Raw genomic sequence first — 10113 nt, 5'->3', positions numbered from 1 at the left:
GTCCAGTGTTCCATACCGGGATCACTTTGGTACCTTCCTACCAAGCTTATGGCAAGGTTTATATCAGGTCTGGTACACAACATGGTATACATTAGAGAGCCTACGGCTGAAGCGTAGGGGACAGTACTCATCTTCTCTCTATCTGCTGTTGTGGTCGATCACTGAGTCTTACTCAATCTCATACCTTGCAAAACTGGCAAGAACCCCTTCTTTGAGTTTTCCATATTGAACTTCTTCAATATCTTGTCAAGGTATGTACTTTCTGAAAGACTTATGAGGCGTCTCGATCTATCTCTATAGATCTTGATGCCTTATATGTATGCAGCTTCTCCAGGGTTCTTCATTGAAAAATTCTTGTTGAAATAGGCCTTTATGCTCTCCAACAACCCTATATTATTCCCCATCAATAATATGCCATCCACACATAGTATGAGGAAATCTATAGAGCTCCCACTCACTTTCTTGTTCAGACAGGGTTCTTCATAAACCTGTATGAACCCAAACACTTTAATCTCCTCATTAAAGTGAATGTTCCAACTCTGAGATGCTTGCACCAGCCCATAGATGGAGCTCTAGAGCTTGCATACCTTGTTAGCACTCTTAGGGTCAACAAAACCTTCTAGTTGCAACATATACAACTCTTCCTTAAGATACCTGTTAAGAAACGTTGTTTTGACGTCCATTTGCCAAATTTCATAAACATGAAAAGCGACAATTGCTAACATGATTCTGACTGACTTCAGCTTCGCTACGGGAGAGAAAGTCTCATCATGGTCAACTCCTTGAATTTGTCGAAAACCCTTTGCGACAACTCGAGCTTTGTAAACGGTCACATTACCATTTGCATCAGTCTTCTTCTTAAAGATCCATTTATTTTCTATGGCTTGCCGATCATCGGGCAAGACCACCAAAGCCCATACTTTGTTCTCATACATGGATCCTATCTCGGATTTCATAGCATCAAGCCATTTGTTGGAATCCATGCCAGCCATTGCTTCTTCATAGTTCGAAGGTTCACCGTTGTCTAACAACATGATTTCCATCACAGGGTTGCCGAACCACTCCGGTGCAGAGCGTACCCATGTGGACCTTCGCGGTTCAGTAGCAACTTGATCCGAAGTTTCATGATCATCATCATTAACTTCCTCTTTAGTTGGTGTAGGCACCACAGGAACAATTTCCCGCGCTGCGTTACTCTTCGGTTCGAGAGGGGGTGTAATTATCTCATCAAGTTCTACTTTCCTCCCACTTACTTCTTTCGAGAGAAACTCTTTCTCTAGAAAGGATCCATTCTTGGCAACAAAGGTTTTACCTTCGGATCTTAGATAGAAGGTATACCCAATAGTTTCCTTAGGGTATCCTATGAATACGCACTTCTCCCCTTTGGGTTCGAGCTTCTCTGGTTGAAGTTTCTTCACATAAGCATCGCAGCCCCAAACTTTAAGAAACGACAGCTTAGGTCTCTTGCCAAACGATAGTTCATACGGTGTCGTCTCAACGGATTTAGAGAGTGCCCTATTTAAAGTGAATCCTGCAGTTTCTAATGTGTATCCCCAAAATGATAGCGGTAAGTCGGTAAGGGGCATCATAGATCGTACCATATCTAATAAAGTGTGATTACGATGTTCAAACACTCCATTGCATTGCGGCGTGCCAGGCGGCGTCTCGCATTAAGCAAGACCCTGATACAATATTCATGCTCAAAGCTGGTACTAAATAACAATTATTATGGTTTAAAACTAACCCTGAAGGTTGATGTAGAGGCACTGTGCCGACGACGATCACATCGACCTTGGAACCATTCCCTACATGCATCATCACCTCGTCCTTGGCCAGTCTCCGCTTATTCCGTAGTTCCTACTTTGAGTTGCAAATGTGAGCAACAGCACCGGTATCAAATACCCAGGAGCTACTATGAGCGCTGGTAAGGTACACATCAATAACATATATATCATATATACCTTTAACATTGCCGGCCTTCTTGTCCGCCAAGTACTTGGGGCAGTTCCGCTTCGAGTGACCTTTTCCCTTATAATAGAAGCACTCAGTCTCACGTTTGGGTCCATTCTTTTTCTTCTTCCCGGTATCTGGCTTACCGGGCGCGGCAACGGCTTTGCCGTCTTTCTTGAAGTTATTTTTACCCTTGCCCTTCTTAAAACTGGTGCTCTTATTGACCATCAACACTTGATGCTCTTTCTTGATTTCTACTTCTACAGATTTCAGCATCGAGTACAACTTGGGAATTGTCTTTTCCATCCCTTGCATGGTGTAGTTCAGCACAAAACCCTTGCATCTTGGTGGGAGAGACTGGAGGATTCGGTCAATTATAGCGCCATCCGGAAGTTCGACTCCAAGTGAAGTCAGACGACCGTGCAACCCACACATTTTGAGTATATGCTCAGTGACATAACTATTCTCCTCCATCTTACAGCTAAAGAACTTGTCGGAGACTTCATATCTCTCGACACGGGCATGAGCCTGAAAAACTAGTTTCAGCTCTTGGAACATCTCATATGCACCGTCTTGCTTAAACGCCTTTGGAGCCTCGTTTCCAAACTGTATAACATGCCACACCTAACTAGAGAGTAGTCATCACTTTCCGTTTGCCAGACGTTCAGAATGTCCTGGGCTGCTGCAGGAGCAGGAGGGTTACCTAGCGGCGCATCAAGGACATAAGACTTTTTAGCTGCTTCGAGGACGACCTTCAAGTTGCGGACCCAGTCTGCATAGTTGATACCATCATCTTTCAGCTTGTGTTTCTCTAGGAATGCGTTGAAATTGAGGTTGACGTTGGCCATCTACAATATTTATAAAGACAACTTTTGGACTAAGTTCATGACAATTAAGTTCATTTAATAAAATTAAGTATGAACTCCCACTTAAATCGACATCCCTCTAGTCATCTAAGTCATACATGATCCATGTCGACTAACCCGTGTCCGATCATCACGTGAGACGGACTAGTCGTCATGGTGAGCAACTTCATGCTGATCGTATTGAACCATACGACTCATGTTCGACCTTTCGGTCTCTTGTATTCAAGGCCATGTCTGTACATGCTAAGCTCGTCGAGTCAACCTAAGTGTTTCGCTTGTGTAAATCTGGCTTACACCCATTGTATGTGAACGTTAGAATCTATCACACCCGATCATCACGTGGTGCTTCGAGACAACGATCCTTCGCAACAGTGCACACTTAGGGGAATACATTCTCGAAATTTTATGAGGGATCATCTTATTATGCTACCGTCGTTCTAAGCAATACGATGAAAAACATGATAAACATCACATGCAATCTTATAGTGACATGATATGGCCATTATCATCTTTGCTCTTTCGATCTCCATCTTTTGGGCATCGCATGATCATCATTGTCACCGGTGTGACACCATGATCTCCATCATCATGATCTCCATAATCGTGTCTCCGTGAAGTCGTCATGCCAACTACTACTACTACTAATACTACTATGGCTAACCGTTAGCAATGAAGTAAAAGTAGTAAATACATGGCGTTGCATCTCATACAATAAATTAAGACAACTCCTATGGCTCCTGCCGGTTATCATACTCAACGACATGCAAGTCATGAATCCTATTACAATAACATGATCATCTCATACATCACACATGTAACATCACAACTTTGGCCATATCACATCACATGTCAAACCCTGCAAAAACAAGTTAGACGTCCTCTAATTGTTGTTGCAATTTTTACGTGGCTGATTTGGGTTTCTAGCAAGAACGCCTTCTTACCTACGTGACAGCCACAACGATGATATGCCAAAGCTATTTACCTTTCATAAGGACCCTTTTCATCAAATCCAATCCAACTAGAGTGGGAGAGACAGACACCCGCTAGCCACCTCTTATGCACGGTGTGCATGTCGGCTGGTGGAACCTATCTCACGTAAGCGTACGTGTAATGTCGGTCCGGCCGTTTCATCCCACAATACCACTGGAAAAGAATAAGACTAGTAGATGCAAGCAATTGACAAATCAGCGCCCACAACCATTTGTGTTCTACTCGCGCATAGAATTTACACATAGAAAACCTGGATCGGATGCCACTTTTGGGTAACGTAGCATAAATTTAAAAATTTCCTACGCCATATTCAGATCTTCCTATGGAGATACCAGCAACGAGAGAGGGGAGAGTGGATCTTCATACCTTTGAAGATTGCTAAGCGGAAGCGTTGCTAGAACGCGGTTGATGGAGTCATACTCGCGGCGAATCAGATCGCGGTGTGATTCCGATCTAGTGCCGAACCACGGCACCTCCGCGTTAAACACACGTGCAGCTCGGTGACTTCTCCTGTACCTTGATCCAGCAAGGAGGAGGGAGAGGTTGGGGAAGATCTCCGGCAGCATGACGGTGTGGTGTCGATGGAGAGACGAGGTTTCCCGGCAGGGCTTCGCCAAGCACCGTGGGAGAGGATGAAGTAGAGAGACAGGGCTGCACCGAGAGAGATGGAAAAAACCGTGTCCCAAAAAGGCCAAAACCCCCACTATATATAGGGGGAAGGGACGGATGGCGCCCCCCTTTAGTGTTTCCCCCTTGAAGGGGGGGGCGGCATCCCTAGATGGGAGTGGGGGGCGGCGGCCAGGGAGGAGAGGGGGTGGCGCACCCCTAGGTGGGCCTCAGTCCCACCAACGCCTAGGGTTTCCCCTCTCTCCCTCTCTCGTGCACCTTGGCTGAGTGTGGGGGGCGCACAAGCCCACCTAGGGGCTGGTTCCCTCTAGCACTTGGGCCATGTAGCCTTCTGGGGCTTGTGGCCCCTCCCGGTGGGCCTCCGGAACCCTTCCGGTGGTCCCGACACTTTGCCAGTGGTGCCCGAAACATTTCCGGCGTCCAAACCGTTACAACCCTTCGTGTGAGTATTTTTATTTGTCGCATCATCATTGCATCATGCACATCATCAGCATTGCATCGGCACTCCGTTGCCGCCAGTTTTCAAAACTTGCATCCGTTGTTAGTTGTCGGTTCTCGTCGTTGTCCGTTCTGAGCCCGACAACATGCGCACCCGCCCACGACATCGTCAAACCTGTATTCAAAAGTGTGTGTAAAATATTCTCACATTGAGTCGAACTTGGCGTGCGGTCTTAATTAGTTGTGGCTAGACCGCCTGTTAAATTTCGTCGCAATCGGAGTTCGTCTGTACCCGAACGGTTGACCGTAGCGGCAGCGTCTTCGGTCAATTGTCGGACGTTTCGGTATTTTAAACACTGTCGCCGGGTTGCCCGTTTTCCCTCTCATCTCCGCCTAGCCTCTCTCCACAGTGCACCAACCTGCTCGCAGCTCAGTCGGAAAACCTCCCGGTACCCAGAACACACGGTCGTAACTGTTAGGTCCGGATCAACCCCGTTTTACCGCAAACCGTCTTTGGTTTGTCCAGTGGACTTCCTAACCTATTTATATCGACCACCCGATATAAATCGGATGGTCGAGATACCCCTAAAGCTAATCCACTTGCTATATATAGGTCCATCCAGTCCAATCAGACCAAAACCTAGGGATCCTCCCACCGTTTCTGTGCCGTGCCGCCACCCTGCCCAAACTTCCACGCGCATCAGGCTAACCACAACTGTGTCAGATCTCCCTTCGATCCCCAAGCTTTGTCCCCGCGCCGGCCTCCCATGCCTCGATTCAGAGGAGTCAAAACCAGCAATAGGAGATCTTCCCGTGCTCGAGCGCCGCGACATCTTTTTCTTCCTCTTCCTCTCTCTTTTCTCTCCCTGACTGGCCTCTCTCTCTTCCTCCCGCAGGTGCGAGGAGCCGCCATGGTGAGCTCGCAGGTGCTCTCAAGACCGACCACCGCAGCCCGTCACGCCGTCTTGCTCTGCCGCCTCAGCCCCAGTCTAGCCCGCCGCCTGTGCGCCCGTCAGAGCCGCCGTCGCCCGCGCGCTGCCGAGCCGCCATGGAGCTCGACGCCGGGGTTCCCTGTCCAACAGTGCCGCAAGGCCGTTGCTCCCTTCTTTTCCCTCCCTCACCCGATCTTCCTCTCGTGCAGCTTCTCTCTGTTGGTTGGATGTGCAGGATCTACCCCTCCATGGATGGCTGCCCGAGCTTCAGTGGACGCAGCCGCAGGAGCCCCGTCCGTGCCCAGATCCGGCAAGCCCGCGCCACCTCGAACCCATTCCCAGCCTCCCCCGCTCCCGATTCGTCCGGATCAGGCCGATCCAGTGAGGTCTTCTAGTGCTATCATGTCCCAGGAGGAAGACATGAACGAGCCTGCGTTGACTCATTCCATCCACTTGCAGATTGGTTCAGTTAGCATCGAGGTATGGCTCATCTAGCGCAAACCCAAAGTTTTTATCACATTGGCTTTGTAGCCGAGCTGGTAACCAGTGTGTGGAGTGAACCAGGCGATCTGGGGTTCGAATCCCGGCCATGCCTATTTTGTTTTGCGTTATTTCGATTAGAGCTTCAGTGTGATGCATATAAGGTATATATCCGCCTTGTACCAAAGTCTCAACATAGCGCAGTGGTCACATGGGTTTTCAGACAATCGATAGGTGCAGGGTTCGAGTTCTCGCGCGACCCATATTATTTTTGCATGTTTTTGTTTTGCACTTCCTCAGCAGATTGGGCCTAATTCTGTGTGGGCTGCTGCTCTAAGTTGCAATCCGGCACAGTTTTTTTACTCAAAGCGATTTGTCTTTTATTCCAAGTTTTCTAATAATTTCAGGAAAAACATTGATTTTCAAAAGAGGGTAGTTTCTAAACCGTGCATCGGATCGGAGTGAGTTATATGTGGTTTTTGACTAGAATTTTGCATAGAGTAATATTTTCCAACTCTCATGCATAATTAGAACTGTTTAGTGTGTTGTTTGCATCGGTTTGCGTGCCGACATGTTGGTAACGGTTTAGGACGTAACTATTTGTCCGTAGCTCTGTTGGAGTTGTGTCATATATGTAAATGGACGAGAACGACGAGTAGAATCACGTGAACCACTTAGTTTTTCTGTTTAGCAAACTTAAAATGTGATTAGGAAAAATCTGGACAGAATTAGAATTTAACACGTGGGGTCATTTCGGAGATGCTATATGTCGTTTTCGGCCTCATTTAAAATGCCTAGATAGGTAGATTAATTTGTGCTTCACCCCCTTGCCATGTTAACAACCTTTTAATATAGCCGTGTACCTGAACGGGAGTGAACTAAATAATTAGACGTGGAGTTTCGTCGATATGCAACTCGTTGCATATCGAGCTTCACTTAATGTGTAGTATTTGGTTGTTGTGATTGTCATGCCTTGCATTAGACCGTTCATGCATCATATGTGTCTTGTTTCGTGTGGTGAATATCGTGTGTTGATGCTTGTTTCCGTTTCCCTCCATCTCGATAGATTTCTGCAAGCGTGTCGGATGTGAGGACCGTTCGACTACGTCGGTTCGTCTACTTCACAGAGTCATTCTTCGTCTCAGCGGGATCTCACGCAAGATGACCATTTCCCTAGATACCATTACTATCATTGCCATGCTAGTTATTTCGATGCTATCGATTATGTCTCGTTGCCTACCACATGTTAAATACCAGCCTCTTGACAATGCCATGATAACCTTCAACCTGTTTGACCTAGCAAACCACTGATTGGCTATGTTACTGCTTGCCTAACCATGTTGTAAGCATTGCTAGTTGCAGGTGTATTTCCTTCCATGTGAAATCATCGGTTCCTTGTTATATCACCATATTAATTGCTATTTAATTTAATGCACCTATATACTTGGTAAAAGGTGGAAGGCTCGGCCTTTCTAGCCTGGTGTTTTGTTCCACCTTTGCCCCCTTAGTTTCGGCTACCGGTGTTATGTTCCATATTTGAGCGCTCCTAACACGATCGGGGTTGTTATGGGGACCCCCTTGATAATTCGTTTTAGATTAAAGCTGGTCTGGCAAGGCCCAACTTTGGTACTACATTTGCCTAATAACCTAATAATAATGCATAGGGACCCGCCGGCACCCGTGGAGTAATTTAATCAACCCCCAGGCCAGTGCTCCTCATGAGTGTTGGTCCCACCTGAGCGATGTCCGGTGCCCCTCTGGTCACCTGGAGGTTTAGCGATCCCGACGTCTAGCTCATCCGTCGTGTCCTGAGAACGTGATATGTGGCTCCTATCGGGATCGTCGACATGCCGGGCGGCCTTGCTGGATTAATTTTACCTTTGACGAAATATCTTGTGCATCGGGATTCCGGTGATGCTTTCGGTAATCTCAAAGTTGAGGTTTTCCACTAGGGAATCCGACGAGATCGCGAGCTTCTTGATTGAGGATTTCTATGCGGCTTGTGGTAATTTGTGATGGACTAGTTGGAGCACCCCTGCCTGGTTATATCTTTCGAAAAGCCGTGCCCGTGGTTATGTGGCAACGTTGAAGATTTGTTTAACACTGGTTCTAGATAACTTGAAGTTAACTTAATTAAAACTTGCCAACTGTGTGCGTAACCATGACTATCTCTTTTGTGAGTTCCTTCTCCGATCGAGGACACGGTGGGGTTATGTGTGACGTAGGTAGGTGTTCAGGATCATTCATTTGATCATCAGTAGTTTACGTCCGTTATGCGTAGATCTTCCCCCTCTTATTTCTTGTACTCGTAAGTTTAGCCACCAAATATATGCTTAGCCGCTGCTGCAACCTCACCACTGAACCATACCTCACCCATTAAGCTTTGCTAGTCTTGATACCTTTGGAAATGAGATTGCTGAGTCCCCTGTGGCTCACAGATTACTACAACACCAGTTGCAGGTACAGGTAAAGTTTACTTGACGCGAGCGCGTTGATTGTTCATTTGGAGTTGCTTCTTCTTCTTCTTTGTGGATAGAAATCCTACAGGGGTGCTCCAACTAGTCCATCACAAATTACCACAAGCCGCATAGAAATCCTCGATCGCGAAGCTCGCGATCTCGTCGGACTCCTTAGTGGAAAACATCAACTCTAAGTTTACCCAAAGCATCACCGGAATCCCGATGCACAAGACATTCATCAAATGTAAAACTAATCCAGCAAGGCCGCCCGACGTGCCGACAATCCCGATAGGAGCCGCGTATCTCGTTCTCAGGGCACACAGGATGAGAGATGGTTACCACGCCAAACTTTGAGTTGCCCCGGGTAGAGTTAATAAGCTGCTCTATTTGGGACCAACACCATCAGCACCGCCCCCGTGTAATATGTAGAATTACTCCTCGGGTAGCTCTAACTCCCTATGCATTTCAGTATTGACAGAATTATTATGTTGGGAAAATATAGAACCAATGTTGGGCCTTGCTAGACCAGTTTTAATCTAAAATGAATTATCAAGGGGGTCCCCATAACAACCCCGATCGTGTTAGGAGCACTCAAATATGGAACATAACACCGGTAGCCGAAACTAAGGGGGCAAAGGTGGAACAAAACACAAGGCTAGAAAGGCCAAGCCTTCCACCTTTTACCAAGTATATAGGTGCATTAAATTAATTAGCATTTAATAGGGTGATATAACAAAGAACCCATGTTATCACATGGAAGCAACTGCACCTGCAACTAGCAATGCTAACACATGGTTAAGCAAGTGGTAACATAGCCAATCGGTGGTTTGCTAGGTTGTGAACAGGTTGAAGGTTTTCATGGCAATGTTGAGAGGCTCATATTTAATAGGTAGTAGGTAGCATGACATAACAATAGAAACGGTAAAACTAGAATGGCAATGATAGTAATGGTATCTGGGGAAATGGTCATCTTGCCTGAGATGTCGCTTGGAAGAAGAACGACTTCGTGAAGCAGACGAACCGATGTAGTCGAATGGGTCCTCACGTTCCGACACGCTTGCAGAACTCTAATGAGACGAAGCAAAACGGAAACAGGAATCAACACACGATATACACCACACGATGCACAACACATATGATGCATGAACGGTTGAATATATGCAAGACATGACTCGGCAACTCACAACAATCAAACACTACACATTAAGTGAAGTTCAATATGCAACGAGTTGCGTATTGACGAAACCCCACATACGAAATATTTAGTTCTATCCCGATTAGGTAAACGGCAGTATTAAATGTTGTTAAACATGGCAAGAGGTGAATCATAATTAAACTACCTATCTAGGCACTTTAAATGAGGTCAGAAAC

This window comes from Hordeum vulgare, chromosome 1H (genome assembly GCF_904849725.1).
Source record: "Hordeum vulgare subsp. vulgare chromosome 1H, MorexV3_pseudomolecules_assembly, whole genome shotgun sequence".
Classification (NCBI taxonomy): domain Eukaryota; kingdom Viridiplantae; phylum Streptophyta; class Magnoliopsida; order Poales; family Poaceae; genus Hordeum; species Hordeum vulgare.
This window is presented reverse-complemented; position numbering follows the sequence as displayed.